Raw genomic sequence first — 18,302 nt, forward strand, 5'->3', positions numbered from 1 at the left:
ATCTTGTAATCACAATTTTTTCACTGTTCTGCACCTTTCGGCAGTGCTTAAAGTGGCCCCATCAAAGCAGCACTTCCAGTGAGTTACAGCTCTGCTGCTGAACAAATCTTAATTATGATCTAAATTCCTATTATATAGAGTAAACTTAACATCTTTCTCTCCTTCCTTCTTTTTTTCTTTTCTCTCTCTCTCTCTCTCTCTCTCTCTCTCTCTCTCTCTCTCATTCTTATGTTCTGTCTTTATTTTTGGTGTGTTAGTTAATGATTCAGATGGACTGTGTTCACACATGCCGTCAAAGCCTTGATGCTGGCCAGCAATTGTGTCTCACATTCTCAGATAAATTGACAAGAGGCTGGAATGTATTTCAACACATTCATCTGACATTAAAATTAATCCAAACAAATCCGGATGTTTCTGTGTTCTTAAAGGAATAGAGTTCCTTACCTGGAAATATGAGAATATTTTAAAATGATGATTTACTGGCCTGGGGAAGTCATGGAAATTCCTTTAATGAATAGACATTTGTCTGGTTATGCTCAGCTTTAAGCTTTATTTCATCAGCTAGAAATCAATCTTTGTGCGTGCAGTCTTTATAAAATAATGAAAAAAAATCCTCATTGAGTAATTACAATTGAATTAGAGAGACCTGCATAAACATCACAACAATAAACAAAAAAACATATACAGTAAGAAGAGAAAAATATTTAAAAATGTGTCATAAATGAATTAAATTAGAGATGAAGTATGTAATTTCCTGTCTCACTATATACATATATATATATATATATATATATATAAATTGTAAACTGTTTGTTTGAGTGGCCAAAACTTTTTTGTTTTGACAATCTTTGCCTATCTAGTTGTTATTATTATTATTATTATTATTATTATTTAGTACTTTTCATTAATAATTAATTCTTTTAACACTTAATTAACAGTTCCAAATGTAGTTCCTTATTTAGACACAATTTATAATTATTATTATTATTATTATTATTATTATTATATTTTGTATTTATTTTTTAACTATTTCATCATATCAGACACTAAATTTAGATTAGGCACATAATATACCTTCAGATCATATGCTGTAATTTAAATTTGATTGAATATTAACATTAGCCAGATGTGAAGGCAATACTCCAAGAACAGTCTACATAGAGCCAGAGATGGATGTCTTTTTCATACAGACTATAATGATGGGTTAAACAGAAAAATAAATAGAATTTTTGTATAAATAAAATAAAATTAAAATGTCAAATCACGGGGAATATGTTTTTTTGAAATAAAAGAGTTCATTGTACTTTGAAAACACACTGTAACTTTCAGAACTGAAAACCCAATCCTAAAGAGCATGTATTGAAACTAAGCTTCAAAAATGGTTTGTTCAACCAATATTTACGTCACGACAGCCAACATTTGTATGCCAAGTAGCTGAACAGGTTCAGCAACTTTGCTTGTTCATACATGGTGAGGTAATAAGGAGGAGAAAGGAGACTTACTATTTTTTGTAACACCAGAACAACTAATGAAAAGAGTACAATGTGAGAAGGTCTGTCAAACCATGTGCTATTCCATGGCTTACATTTATTTTTAACAAGGTCCCTAATTACATCAGTTTGATTGGCATATTTCAGCGTGGATTGTTTTTTGAACCTATCACAATATGATGCAGACTTTACAAAGAAGATGTTAGTAAAGGCTAGGTTAGTGGCAGTGCAAACTATATTGGACCCAAGCAGAAACATACAGCTTTGTCTTAAAGGCACAACAGCAAAAACTAAATAAATAAATAAATAAATAAAATAAAATAATAAAAAACAAACAAACAAAAAAAAAGAAAAAAATCTTTTTGGTGAAATCTTTTTGGTGAGGGTGGAAAAGGAAAAAATCCTTTTCCACCCTCTCTCTTGTTAGAGAGAGGGTGGAAAAGGATTTTATTTATTTATGTATTTATTTATTTTTCACGTATTTGGAGTTGAAGATGGAATTACATGTGCAAAGCTTTGTGTATAAGTGTGTTATCGGTTGGGAAGGCTTAGGTACAGTGTACCTGTGTGTGGTCTCTTGAGCAGCAATTACATCAGCCTTTACATATGGAGCGCTGAATGCACTCACACAAAGCTTTATACACTGACAGACAAACAAATGCTCACCCCCTCTAAAAAAAACAAAAATATGCTCCATGTTCCTTACTATGTACAGCAATTTATTGGAAAAGTATTTATTTTGTAAGACTTGTATAATGTGCAGATTCAAGCCCAGAAGTAAACTAAATGTATTTTGAGTAATACAAATTTAGCGTATTTTTCATAATTGAAGAGCCCCCCAGGGGCAACATATAAAATAGTGAAAGGGACAGTTTTTAGTTAACCCCTGAGCTAGATTATTCTAAATTTATCAGTGTCTTTATCAGTTAGTACAGAGACAAAACATCTGCAATGATAAACAGTAATGTTCAATTCTTTGCGAGATCTCTGCCGGATTTCAATTCTGTCCCAAAAAAAAAAAAAAAAAAAAAAACATTTGTATCTTATTTTATTTATTTTCTTTTTTGCATAGCCAGTAACCTTTAGTTTACATCAGCCTGGCAAACCATAATTGGCAACTTGCTATTGTTAGTTATGGGGCTTTAAAGGAATATTCTGGGTTCAATAAGTTAAGCTCAATCAACAGCATTTGTGGCATAATATTGATTACCATAAAAAAAAAAATATATATATATTTTGACTTGTCCCACCTTTTCTTAAAAAAGCAAATATCTGGGTTCCAGTGAGGCACTTGTCATGGAGGTGAATGGGGGCCTATCCGTAAATGTTAAAATACTCACTATTTCAAAACTCTAGCAGTGAGACATAAACAAAATTTGTGTTAACATAATTGTAGTGTGATAAAATCGCATATTAACCTTTTCTGTGTAAAGTTATAGCCAATTTTACAACCTTGTTGCAATGACGATGTAATGTCAATGAACCCTAAAACCTTCAAATATCTGTAAAATGATTTAAACAACTTTACAGCTCAAATAATACATGAGTTTTAATAGAAGACTTAATGCAAGTGCTTTTATAAAATTAGAAGCTTCACATTTCTGCATTTAAATCCTCCAACAATTGGACCCACTTAATTCCCATTGTAAGTGTCTCACTGTAACTTCAATTTTTGCTTTTATTTTTTATAGAAAAGGACAGACGAGTAGAAATAATTTTTAGTGGTAATCAACATTGTCACAAATGCTGTCGATTGAGCTTAACTTGTATTAAACATGGAATATTCCTTTAATAATACAAAAGTGTAATGCTGACTTTATTCATCTTGATTACGAACTAATGTCTCTATTGTGACTGACTTTCTCGTAATTGTGGCTTTATTTCATGTAATATCTCACAATTGTGATTTTGTTTCTTATAATTGCAACTTTATATCTCATAATTACGAGGCATACAGTCACATTTTCCAGATCTAAAGTCAGAATTATCCTTTATTTTATTTTTTATTTTTTTATTTTTCTTCTGTGGCAGGATCAAGGCACTATAGTTAGTTGGTTGCAGGTGGTATTTAGACTTAAATGGGAAGGGACATTCTCACTCTAGCATGCATTTTATTTGACAATAATGTATATACAATCTTAAGAATATAAGTCTATTATAAAAATATATTTTTGGTCGATCGTCCAGCAAGAATGTTGAGGTGTGCACTTGCATGTAGATGGCCTCAAAGCTAATAGATGTGGACTGAACTCCACAACTTCGATCTTGATTGCATGAGGTCTTAAAGGTTTAGATGTAAGCTGCAGAGCTTATTCTTGGACACCAGCAGCCAAGCAAATGCAACTGTAAAGCACTAGAACTGCACTCTGTAATAGGATATTATACTAGCAGAAAGCTACAGGCTTGCATGTCAGTATTCTCGTGAGCATTTGCTCTGCATGAAGTGCATGCTACTCCTGTCTAATTAACATTTGGCCCAAGGGCTATCCATTTGTTGATCTTAACATGTAGCTACATTTCAAGTTTAAAGAGCCCATATTATGCTCATTTACAGGTTCATAATTTTATTTTGGGGGTCTACTAGAATAGGTTTACATGCTTTAATGTAAAAAAAAAAAAAACACATTATTTTTCTCATACTGTACAGAGCAGTGTTTTCTGTGGGAGAGAATCTCCCTTTGGCGTGGACTTTGTGCTTTGTAACTTTGCAGATCTTTTACATGCACAAACAGCTATATTACACACTAAATGAAGGGTAAAATCCCCAAAAAGCATAATAGGGCCTCTTTAAAGTATGCAAAGAGGGTATAGTAGCAATTTAAATAAATTGTTTTAACAGTCACAACGACATGTTGATCATACATATCAGATCAGCTGTCAACCCAGTGTGTACTTTAATTATGAGTCACAGTGTTTATTTTATTAATTACGGCTCCACTTAATGGATTTTTAAAAGCTGCCAACTTTACTTGTGTCTTGGGCACAGCTAAACGTTGCCTCCTAGTGATAGGTAAATAACACATTAGCATTTGGCTCTGAAAGCAATAGGGGATTGAGTAACGATGGTTTAGCATCTTTGGCTGGGCTCTGCAGACGTAAGCAGCCTGACTCCAACACTCCTTTGGCAACAGATCAAAGTGAATCAAAATTAGGTCTGAATCTGACATTCTATCTTACAATGCAAGTTTAAACAATTATAACACAAATAAGTTAAAGCTTAAATTCAAGTATTATAAATAAACCCATGATTTCAAAACTGAGACTGTGAATCAGAATTGAGACAAATGTATTACGTCATTATGAAGAACAGGTGAGTTTGCTATGGTTCTTCCTAATAACCGGCAGCCAATCACAACTAAATTCTGGCAAAAGGGAATAACAGTGATATTTGAGGTTACAGTTAACACAGCAAGAGCCCCATCCCAAGGCTATTTAATTAATAAAAATTAAACGGTGTTAGCGCGACCAAAGACAACATAATGATTGGCTTGTGCGGTCAGACGTTTCCTTGTGCGCAAGAGCTTGTCTGGCATGCGGAGGAGATGTCATCAGGCCCTGCTCATGCCAGCTATGCTAGGGTGGGCTTGGAGATGGTGTAGGTGTAGGTAGGTGTAGGTTTTTTTCATAAGGTCCATTAAATCTATATTTTACACTTATGTTCCATATTACAAATATATTTAAATAAATAAACAGATAAACCTTGTATATAATAATAAGATTTAAGAGGACCCTGACAACCTTATCCTTGGTACACTACCTACATTACTAAGAAATAAAATATAGCAATACACTTTCAGAGTAACTAGAAGTACAGTCTTAAAGCAAATTACAAAGACAAATCAGAGTCACCACGAATGCAAGGATGGAGTGGAGAGAAATATATTAGATGTGGTCATGGGGAGATCAATAACATAAAAGATTAAGAACCTAAAATTTGAACAGAGATGGGAACTGCTTAGAGAAATAATGATATAATATTAAATGATAATTCTTTCTCTTTGACTTTTCAGGTTAATTGGTTAAATGGAAATGTAATTAGCAATTATACTGCCCTGCAAAGGCACAACACAAAACTGAGTTATGACTGAAATCAGGTCTTGAGTTTGGCTCATATGCTAAAATTCAGAGAAAACTTGATGTGAAAATGCAGTCACTACAAAATCCAAATCAAAATAATTAACAGTTTCAGTATTATTTACTGAGTTTGGCCTTTTGTGGGGTAGTAAAAGTATTGATACAGTATTTAAACCATTGAAACTAAACATGTGTAAAGTAATTTAGGTTAATATACATGAATTTAGTTGTATGTATGTATGTATGTGTGTATGGATGGATGGATGGAAAGTAATGCCATGTCAGCACCAAGGGTTAAATCAGAGCAGTTTAAAGTGCAATGACAAACAATAAACAACAAACTTCCACAGCACTGTAAAAAGGTAAATAAAAAAAACGAGAGGTGAAAACAGAATCTGTCTGCAACACTGAACTTTCAACAGGGAAACAGAAGCACACATCCCGCAAGACACTATTCAAACCATGATCGCGAACAGTACCATTAGCTAATATTGGCTGGGATAGTGCTTTACAATTCAGGTCCAGTATTTCGCTAACAACTGCAGTGCTATTTTGGGCAGCAAAGGTGGAGGGAGAGGGAGATATTTGATGAGCGGGAAGAGTGAGCCTGTGGTGGTGCATTGACAGAAGCCACATGGTCACTGCTAGAGACACAACCAGTCTTCTTTATGGGCACTAAAACCTATGCATTGCACAAAAATATCTCTTTTATTATGCATGACCGTCTTTGGTCCATAGCAGAGTGAAGCCAGTTGCCTCTTGAATGCAAAAGTCTCGTTGCTTTCAACCAAAGACAAAAACAGGAAAATACTACAAATTTCTGGTGCTATTTTGTGATTGGTTGGGGTGGTCTACAGCTCACCCTCAATGTTTGCAACACACAGACCACCCCCAAATTGATTTGAACCAATGCACAGATAGTAAAAATATATATTTTTTTAAATGTAATATGTGTTTGCCAAATGTTTGATTGGGTGAGCAAGACTCACTTTTGGATGGGCTCAGCCCACCCCTGCACGTTTACATGCGGCCCTGGATGCCATGGGTTTAAAATGAGCTTGCGGGTGCTTCCCGTTTCCTTGCATGGCTGAAATGTATCACGCGCGAGCGTCAGTAATGTGCTCTGATTTATGGCATTAAAATGCCGCCATACAAACAATTATCACTTGAAAAGAGAAAAGTGTAATTTGATGGTGATTGTTACACTCCTGATAGCATTAGTGTAAGTCAACAGAACTGCTCATAACGTCTCATAACACTCGCTATGATGCTGTGAACTCTTTATTTACTATCGCCTTAACTAAGACCTGAATCAATACATAAATGAATAGACATTAAGTCATTGGGTATTGGCTAAGTTATTTACCTTGGAAAATCCTGGCATCCTTGCTGATGTTATACTTGTTCATTTGGGAATGAGGGCTGACACAGTTTTATCCATAGCATGCTCATCTCAAGATTTGTTTATAGATTAAAAAAAAACAAACAAACAAAAAACACTGCATTTACCCTCTCTAGGTAACTATTACAAGTGACCCAGCAAAAAAAAATATATATATATATATATATATATTTCTTGGATCAATTCTATAAAATTCGGAATAAATCTACTCAAATACACATTACTTCCGTAGACTCTGGTTGGAAAAAAGCAAGCACTTGTTAGAGAAATGATGACAGCAACAGCTGCTTAGAAAGGATTGGTCAGAAACGGTTTTAAGGCAGGGCTTAGCAAAGGGTCAATTCAAGTATCTAGTGGTTAAATTTAGTCCTAGGAGATCAAGGTGGACGACATCATGGCCAGAACTGGGACATAAGAGATAACCATGTGACCAAGACGTGGCTAACACTTCTGGTTCTGGATAAAACCAACCATCCAATGCATTGACCAATAAAATGTTAGACTTTGTATCTTTACCAATTGGTTAAATTGTATGTATTCCCAACCATCAGATATCTGATGAAGTCACGGATCAGTAGGATAATGACTTCAATAAATGTAATGTCCAGCTGATGTTGGCATGAGAATGAATATTTAAGTTTACAGCTGGAAAACATCCAGTTGGCTGTTCCTCTGCAATGTTAATATCTGCTATGTCTTTCCAAGGCATCATGTATTCCACAAGAGTCCTGCTGTGATTTGCATATCTACAAGGTATGAATTGTGCTTCCCTCTGAGTTGTCTTGGGATTGGCTAGGAGAGAGTTAGATTGGATCCAAGCTTATTTGTACTTTCAAAATACCTCTGATGTTTCCCTTTCATTCTGAAACATGAATTACACATCCTGAATTCAGCCACTTTCAGAACATTGAAAAGCAAAATTGATAAGACATTGAATATCTTTTCAAATTCATTGAATTTGACTGAATTGAATATAAAAATATGCACATGCTTATTGTTTCCATTTCTGAATATAAGCTACCTTATTTTTCTTTTACTTTTACAATTTTATAAACCTTAATAGTTTAGATAGATTTTCAAGTATGCTCCGTGAGACCTCAATATATTCATATATCAAAGATTCAGAGTGAAAATATTCAGTAATATGAATTTGCATTTTTTGTCAAGCATCATGATGACTTTTGAAAGTCAATTTCTTTCGACTGTGATATGATGCTGTAGTCTCAGTCACATCTCAATTCCCCCTCCATCTCATATTCTGAAATAAATACATTTGTATAAGGCAAGTACTGTATGCCGTAAACACCTGCACACAAACTAATACTACACATACACGTTTGAAGATACACACTAGTTAGCTGGTTATTAATTACATGGAGTAAAAGTGTCCCCAGTGGTGTCAAAGAATATTCTGCATTCTTTCCATCCATTTTTCATGTACAGTCAGAATATTATAGAAGCCAGTATGTACAGTAAAAGTTTGTCCAATGTAATACAAATTCTGTCAAAACCAGTTTGGCTTTCTTTCTTCCGTGGAACACAAAAGGAGAAATATTGCAGAATGTCCTGGTCCCTGTTTACCATATAGTAACATTAAATGGTGACTGGAGCTTTCAAGCTTTAAAAAGGATGCAAAAAGTTGATTTTCACTGAAAATCTTGACATTTGTTGTAGCACACTGTGGTGCATTCATAAGAGAAAACCATTCACAGTTGCTTTTTTATTTTTATTTTCTAACCACAGCTATTGTTTGGCTTAAGAAGATGCTGAATATGCATGACTCATAAAAACTATTCTTTATGATACATTTATGATACGCCAGAGTCCTTTTTGAAGCTTGATAGCTCAAGTACATTGAAGAATTGAAAAATCGAAGCCATGCTGTTTTGATTTTATTCTTTTTTTTTTTTTTTTTAAAGAGAACTAGTCCTTTAAAAGTGAGTCCTCTGGATGCCACTGAGCTCATCAAGTTTGACTCTGACTATATTCAGCTCCTGCTGAGGTTCAAGACATCACTTACTCACTTTAGGGATATATGTTGTGCATGTGTGTGTATACGAGATAAAGAGAAGTGATATTGACAGAAGTTCTTCCAGTAAATGAACTAAAAGTCACTAAATGAATGGCAGCAAATGATGCTGTATACTTATTAGTGAGCATATTGGTTTATTCCCTCGAGTAGGGGCCACTCCATCTCCTTCATATGTGCCCATTGTTCCTCAATGTACTCATTGTCCCAGAAGGCCGTTGAAATGCAGGCTGTAATATTATTAAAATTGTCTGTAAGTGGTGTGAGGGTTGTAGCTGTGTTCAGCATGGGAAACATGCCTTATAGTATTCTTCTGGGGGCTTTCTTGTCTCCTGCTTTTGATTGAAGCAATTTCTCCTTTAATGTGAAACAATAATGATTATAGCTGGAGAATGACAAATTGAAATTTATCCATTTGTGTTCCATGTAAAATGAAAGCAAACAGGTTTTGGAACAAAATGAGGGTGAGTAATTATATATATATATATATATATATCAACATTTACATTTTACAACTATACCTTTAATCAGTGAACGTTCAAGTGGCAGGGGAACAGCGATGGCTGTTACAGTTATGTGGAAATTTGTGTTTTAAAAAAAAAAACATTATGCAAAATAATAAAATAATATGATTTACATTGTTGCAGATTAGGTTTTCTGGCCTTTATTAGTTTAAGACTTAGACTGGAAAAAAATAAATAAAAAAATCCACTTGACATGGCCAAATGAAACTGGCACACATGAATGCTTTGTTGAAATAACATCGTAATAAGATAGAATATAAGCTAATAGGCAAGTTATCGCCTAACAGTAATAGAGCTAATGTACTGTATAGACAACTCTCTCGTTTTTATTTGCTGCTTTCTGATACCATGATCAGCTCCAGGTATTGGTGCAATAAATCCATTTATCAGAGTTACGCTGCAGTTGGATGACTTTAAATTGGAGTTCATCGTGTATATCTGAATCTCTGACAGTAAATGGCAAGCAGAGAAGTGAGTTATATATATATAAAAACTTTTTAGCCCTCTTATTTTGTACCTGTCCATGTAGTCATCATTCACATCAGAGACATACGCAGACTTCAAAGAGGGAATGTGTTAGGTTGCCCTGGGATAGTTCTGTCTCATAGCTACAAATGCTTTCAGCTGAAAGAAGACAATACTGCAAAATTCTATTACAACTTCGGTGTGACCTTCCCAGAGTTTGGCATAATTCAGAATTTAAGAATAGACTCCCTTTCTATTCATGAGTTGAACGTTAAATTGAACTGGTCGTGCCCTACTGGCAGGGTAAGAAATTACCACCTGCCAAATGTGGGTATTTCATGCGCATTGATGGGTAAATTTGCTCATCTACCCGCCACTGTGGCAGGCGACCTGTAAGACGTCTCAAAGCGACATATGACAAGAAATGCCGTAGGACCCATGAAGCATGCTTGAAGAAACATACTTGATGATATTATGAAGAACAGTCGAAAGAAAATCCTTTAGTGCATGTGTCTGATTCGCTGTGTATTCAGAGGGTCATTGCCGCTTTGGCCCTCATGCGTGCAGCACGAGCATGTCTTGTGGAACATGCACATATGATGAGTCCCCACTGTTTCTTCTCTGTCAGTCATCTCGGAACAGTGGCTTTGTCTTGTTTGGAAGGCTGCATGCTAGGTAGGATGCGTCCTTTGAAGGCTGCAGTATACTGAGTGTCCTCCTTTAAACAAGCCTTGTTTAAATGAGACGGCCTTCGTAGGACAAATGGAAACGGAACGTAACATGGTTGCTATGACAGCACGCCACTCTCTAACAAGCGCCAGTGCTTTGAGTGAGAAGGGAACAAAGTCTGTTTGGAAGGGAATGTATGAGGTACATTTTAGGAGAGTTATGATGTAAAGAGAAAAGAAAATAGATTTTACAATTGTACTTTTAGTCTAATACTTTATTATAATTATATATTAATATAATTATACATATTATATACTCTGCACCCATCTACTGAGGTACTTCAACTTGGGAATTAACATTCCTTGCGTTTGAACATCATATTTACAGGCAAATTGGTGTCATTTTCTTTAGACATTTCCTTTGAAGCAAAGAATTGTGGGTTGTGAGTGCCCACGAAGGATACACCTCATGCATCCTCTGAATTCCTGTGAAAGAAGGTTTGCAAGATTAGTGTCGACTATGAAAGCTGTATATGATCTCAGATCATCTCAGAATACATATGCAAATCACATGCAACAACATTGGGACTACTGGGTAAATTTAACATATGTGTCATCATAGTTCATTACAGCCTCGGAAATGGTTCTTGAAATTTGTGCTTGTCTACTCTTTAGCCTCCATTTGTATGTTGCAAAATTATCATTATGGTAATGATAATTACCATAATGATAATAAGCTTATGGTGTCATATGTTATATTTTATATTCTAAAATAACATTAAAATTATATTTACTGTATATAATATATGTATGCTAAATTTAAGTGGTTGGTAAAAAAATCAAAGTGGATGGTAAAATTGGACATTTACCTGCCACTATGGCTGGTGAAGAAAAAAACAAACAAACAAACAAACAAACAAACAAAAAAGTTAATTTTATACCCTGCCTACAGGATTTGTATTAGAATTTGAATGACAGGAAGATAAATTGCAATTCAGCAAAATTCAACAGATCAATACTGTCAAAACAATTAGCACCAGCCATCTAACTGGATTTTAATTTTGCCATACAGCATCATAAAATGTCCACCACATTTTTTATTTTTTTTAATTATTATTATTTCAGATAACTTCATACAAATCAATATACACATCAAATGTGAATCTATTGATTATATATCAAAATTACAGTCAATTAGAGTGTTATTTTGACATGGTCTTTAAAGTGAATGGTGATTTGTACACTGAAATACATTTAATAGATTCAAATTATATTTTATATATGTCATAAATGCAAGATAATCACATCACCCCTGGTCATTCAATTATGCCACTGCTTTACTTTTCTTATTAATTATCAATTTCCCACACCTTAATCAAAGAAACAAGCATTCTGTAGCAATTTAAGCACATACCTAAGCACAGTACATCTGATACATTTCAGTGGACTTTGCAGGGTAAGCCATAATTAGTGTTATTTTCAGACAATAGAGCACCAACTTGCCAGTGGTTAAGGCCATCAGCGTGTAATGAAATTACTTGTTTTGATTGTTGTAACCAAGAAATTGTCATTTTAAGCCTTTTATTTATTTATTTATTTATTTTATTTATTTATTTTTTTTTTACTGAATTCTTGCTCTAGCAGAATTTTCCCTTTTTAAACTGATAGTTCACATCATATTAAATTGATAGTTAAAAAAAAATATATATATATATATATATATATATATATATATATATATATATATATATATTTACTTACTATCATGTTTTTTCAATCAAAAAGGACTCTCTTCTGTGAAACATAAATGGGGAATTTTTGAAGAATATCATGGCCACCCTTTCCCTTTATATGGAAAGTACATGTTTATATATGTGTTTACTTATGTGTTTCCTGAACAAAAGAGAGTCATACTGGTCTAAAACTTCATGAGGGTGACTAAATAATTACATAACGTTAATTTTTGGGTAAACTATTCCTTTAATTACACAACAATACCTGTCATTTTGCCAGTATTTTTGGTGTGCCTTCTATTGTAAATCAACTGTTAACATTATTATTATTATTATTTTATGTCAAATTATCTTTGAGACACCCCTGTGCAAGAGTCACATATACAGTAGATGATAGCCTAGACATGGTGCGTTAGCCGAACAAAGGGCAATGTCTTTAGGTAGTGTCTTGTTCCATTGGGTTTGCTGATTCTGAATTCCATGAATTTAATTGCTTGCCTCTTCATCTAGTTTTGGAATATTGATTAAACTAGCCAATTTAACACGAGCCAGCTTGCACTGCCTGTGTATTAATAACATCTAGGCAGAACTGGAGGATGGTTGCTTGGCAACATGGTCATTAATTTTGTGCAATCTCATTACATTCAGACTGAATTCAACTGTTGCTGCCATTTCAACTGTTGCAGCTGATTTGCAATTTTCTTATCAGATGCCTTGCCTTCAGTCAACACTGATGAGAATGAGATTTTTTTATTTATATTCAATCTCCCTCTCTCTCTCTCTCTCTCTCTCTCTCTCTCTCTCTCTCTCCCTCTCCCTCTCCAATTCAATTCAAATTTGCTTTATTGTCATGACCATATATGATATACAGTACAATGTTGCCAAAGCATTCATTAAAAAAAAAAAAAAAAAAAAAAAAAAAAAGGTATTACATAAAAAGTAATCAAATATTAATAATAATAACAACAATAATAAGCATCTAGGTAAGTGTACAAAATGTAAAGAAAAGTAACTAAAGATAACTTAAACTAAATTAAATTAAACTGACACTTTAAGTCTTTAGTTAGGGGTCACCCTCTCTTCCTCATAGCATGACAAGAAGACATACTCTGCTGCTAAATATATACATTCAACCTTCTCTCCAAGAACATATGAAAGTTTCTCCGCATTACTCAATCTGGGGATTCAGGCAGTATCTGTCCTATGACTTTAAAATATGAGCATCTGATTGTCTCATCTCTCTCTCTCTCTCTCTCTCTCTCTCTCTCTCTCTCTCTCTCTCTCTCTCTCTCTGTGTCCCCTATAGAGGGGGGTCAGTGCTTGGCCTCCTAATTGCGCTCCATGGTGCCACATAAATTCATATGCTGCTTTTTAGGATACTGTTAAAATGGCAGCTCCGGTAAAGGTTATCATGGCTTAAGTATTCAGAACTCATTCTGAGGGTCATCTCCCAAATGAAAGCAGATAGCCTCATTAACAGGCTGCTTTGAATATCAATTCAGGTCTGGCAAAAAACCTTCACACAGAGATCATTATATACCTGGAATAATGTTCACTGAGACTGATTCTGACATTTCACCATTGTGAGAAATAGACTGCATCTAATTTTACATGTCACATTCTGAATGTTTTTCCAAAATTGTCATTGTTTTGCAATTTGTATGATTTTTCTGTTGATGGAAATATTAGTTCAGTTACTCTGACAGTAGATTGTATGCCTCTCTTGAGGGTGAGCGATGTGAGTTTAAATGTGTGTGTATCTTAATATATATATATATTCCCATAGTTCCATATATATATATATATATATATATACACACATTCTACCGGTCAAAAGTTTTGAAACCCTTTTTTTTTTTTTTTTTTTTTTTTTTCACATTTTAGAATAATAGTAAAGTCATCAAAACTATGGAATAACATAAATGGAACTATGGAAATTATGTTGTGACTAAACAAAATCCAAAATAAATTAAAACTGTGTTAAATTTTAGCATCTTCAAAGTAGTCACCCTTTGCCTAGAATTTGCAAACATGTAAACTCGACATTTTCTCAACCAGTTTCTTGAGGTATCACCCTGGGATGCTTTTTAAACAGAATTGAAGGAGTTCCCATCTATGTTGGGTACTTAATGGCTGCTTTTCTTTATTATTTGGTCCAAGTCATTAATTTCAAAAACGTTTTTTTTTTTATTTATTTATTTTTTTTTTAATTAATTTTAGTTTTTTAATGAAAAAAAAATAAATAATAATATGGTGGCACAATTATATTTTTGTCTACAAAATGAATTTAAAACATTTAAGCATATGCCTTCAGATCAAAAGATTTTTAAGATTATGAGAAACATTTCAGTCAAGTGTTTCAAAACTTTTGACCAGTAATGTGTGTATATATGGATAATAAATATATATATATATATAAACTCTGCCAGTACCGTAAGATAAAACACATGTTAAAAATATATTCTCTGAAAAACCTAAATATCTTATGCAGTGTCGTTTCTAAAACAAGATGAATCAAATTGATCTTGTTTTATGGTTTTTAGATATTTTTTACAGGAAAACAATACAAAAAATATCAAAGGTCTTACTAGAAAAAAAAGAATTATGATCTAACGTGAATTTTCTTGATAAAAATATATGATCATGCCTGGTAACGTGTATGTAAAATGGCTAGAGATAGCATTTTAGCTTAGCGTAAAGCTGACAATTATAAGAAAGTGTTTCACTGCTGTTCAAATGCACGTTTGATCACATCAATTATATGTATAAATGTTTTCCATCTGAAAGAACTAAATATTAAATGAAACAAATGACAATAAAATGCAAAATAATCTCTTCAGTAATCAAAATACTTTTTGAATGTAACTGTATTCTAATTACCAATGATTTAAAAAGTAACTGTAGTGGAATACAGTTACTTATATTTTGTATTTTAAATACGTAATCCCGTTACATGAATTCCATTACTCCCCAACCCTGTATATTTATCAATCATATAACATTCAGTATATAACAACACATTATTATATATTTATATTAGTAAATTATTATAAATGTTCAGTATTATTATTATGAATATAATAATAATAATAATTATTATTATTACAGAAATGCTTACAGAATTCTTTTAGGGGTAGGATAAGGGTTAGTCTGTAAAAGAATAATAATAATAAAACAACAATTGAAGTCATTGGAAGGAACATGTTGCATGTCCTCATTTATATAGCTAAGTAAACGTGTGTGTGTGTAGGTGCTCTCTATGATTTTCTATAAAACAGTTGACAGATCACTGCGATCTAATATTGACTGTTTGCTTAAATCCTTATTTTGCTCTCATAAAATCTATTATATCTGTCTCTCTGTTTTCTAGCAAATGCATGGAGGCATTTAGCTCTTTCAGTCTTGCTGTCCATATTTAATAGAGTACTGTTTGTGTTTGTATGGAGCCACAGTCTGCATTCTAGCTGCTGCAAGAGAGAGAGACAATGAGGGAGAGAGAGAGAGAGAGAGAGAGAGAGAGAGAGAGACAGTGAGGGAAACGGGATGTGTTTTGTCATCTACGGTGAGAGTTTCCTCTGACACTGACACACAGGAGCCAGCTGTGTGATGTCTGGTCGATCGGACCTAGGGGAGATGGCTGCCACCACTGCAAAATCTTTAATTACTCGCTAACAAAAGCAACCGTCCTCATCTCAACCCGAGTACCAGCTCATCCTGACAGAGAGAGAGAGACAATCCATGTTTGAAAGCAACAGTTTATGGAAAAAATCTCACTGGATGCTAGTCTCGAGTAGCCAGACTTTTGACTAATGGCATAAAGTCTGATCCACATTGCAGCTGATTCTGGCAAGGAACTGCCAACTTAGACAGGAATAGACCAACAACAGTTTTGGTTTTATGTGCTGTTTAGGGGCAGATTTATCTGAAATAGATTGTACAACAATAATAGAATTACATAAGAACAAATCATCCCAATAATGACATGACAGCCTTGATTAATGTTAAAAAAAAAAAAAAAAACAGCTGTGGTTAAACTTTATGATCAGAATTTCTGACCTTTTAAATGTAATAAGAGCTATTTTACAGACATCACTCAGACAAAATAAAATGGACTGTACAGTTTTGCTCGTGGATGTAGAGCTGCACAGGGATGTAGTGGGGGTTGTCATAGTCCTAATCGTATGTTTTGTCATAATCATGTAGCCATTAATTAATGACTAAACATGACTTTGTTTCCAGGTGGACTGATTAAAACATCTGTGCCATAAACATATTGCCCCACACTTGTTGAATGTACAGAGCAATTCATATTCTTGTTCAACACCTGTGGCTTGATAATTCAAGAATGACGAATCTGGGCAAATGTGTTCATTTCCCCTCTGGAATTACACTGTTAAAAGGTTGAACAAGAGACAACTAAGAACGGAACTGATTCATGCTATAAATATAAAAGATGAGCACTGCAGTAGTCCAGAACAAACCACTAGAGCACTAAAAAATTGAGTTCCTGATGTAAGTTGACATACAGAATCCCATAAGCTAGCTTTACGCTATTAAATAGAATAACATTAAAAGACCATGCAACTTGTATGCAGCGTCCATCCGAACTTTGCCTTTAAAGGAATAGCTCACCCAAAAATGAAAATTTGCTGATAATTTACTCACCCTCAGGCCATCCAAGATGTATCTGAGTTTCTTTCTTCATCAAAACAGAATTTAAGACTTTTAGGATTTCATTTCAGGCCTCCTCCTCTAAACAATGCAAGTGAATGTCCTTAATTTTTTTATGGTCCAAAATGCATATTTAGGGTGCATCAAAATAATCCACACGACTCCAGTCGACAAAAAAAGTTCTTCTGAACCCAAACGATTGATTATTTTTAGAAACAAAACAATACTTATATACTTTTTAACTACAAATGTTCACTTCTGTACATCTCTGTGAAGTGCGCTCATGAGAGGGATGACGTAAGCTCGTTGGTAAAGTCACATGTCACGTGGAGGAGGAGTCAGGAAGCGCGTCATTGTTTACATTTTTTTTTTTTATTATTATTTGGAAATTATTTTATATATATATATATATATATATATATATTTATATATTGTTTTTAAATTGTGTTGGACTGCTTTGGTTTGTGAACGGCACAAGTTTCTCTTGAAAACAATGACGCGCTTCCTGACTCCACCTCCACGTGACGTGTGACCTTACCAACGAGCTTACGTCATCCCTTTCATGAGCGCACGTCACAGAGATGTACTGAAGTGAACATTTTTATTTAAAAAAGTATACAATTATTGTTTTGTTTCTCAAAATAATCTATCGTTTGCATTCAGAAGACCTTTATTTGTCGACTGGAGTCGTGTGGATTATTTTGATGCACCCTAAATATGCATTTTGGAACGTCAAAAAATGGAGGATATTCACTTGCATTGTTTAGAGGTGGCATGAAATTAAATCCTAAAAGTCTTAAATTCTGTTCTGATGAAGAAAGAAACTCAGATACATCTTGGATGGCCTGAGGGTGAGTAAATTATCAGCAAATTTTCATTTTTGGGTGAACTATTCCTTTAAATTGCTCCAGGCTACAGTAACCTCTCAGCTTCATCAAATGCAGAGTTATCAAAACCAAGCAATGTATCTTTTGTATGGCTATAAAGGTTTAGTCCCTGCTTTTGGGTAGACATTTCTGTATAGGAGAAACATAGCACAGGGGTTCTTTCATGTCAGTCTTCCTGCAACATCCTGTAGTGCTATTTTTTTTTGGTGACTCTATTGTCACTTTATTCAGTGATTTATTTATTCCATCCCTGCTGTGTCTAAATTTAGAGGTACTTAAAGGCCTCAAATTTCAAGAGGTTCTTGAAACCTTCACCTTTTGTCCATACCCCACTCAAGGCCAATAACACTGTATTTAAC

General features: G+C 34.0%; 1 protein-coding gene across 2 annotated transcripts in view; it reads left to right on the forward strand.

Moving 5' to 3' along the window:
* LOC127444421 (catenin alpha-2-like) overlaps positions 1-18,302 on the forward strand; it is a 786,240-nt gene that overhangs the window by 586,134 nt on the left and 181,804 nt on the right. The gene's annotated exons all lie outside the window — the stretch shown is intronic.

Source organism: Myxocyprinus asiaticus, chromosome 7 (genome assembly GCF_019703515.2).
Source record: "Myxocyprinus asiaticus isolate MX2 ecotype Aquarium Trade chromosome 7, UBuf_Myxa_2, whole genome shotgun sequence".
NCBI classification, from domain to species: domain Eukaryota; kingdom Metazoa; phylum Chordata; class Actinopteri; order Cypriniformes; family Catostomidae; genus Myxocyprinus; species Myxocyprinus asiaticus.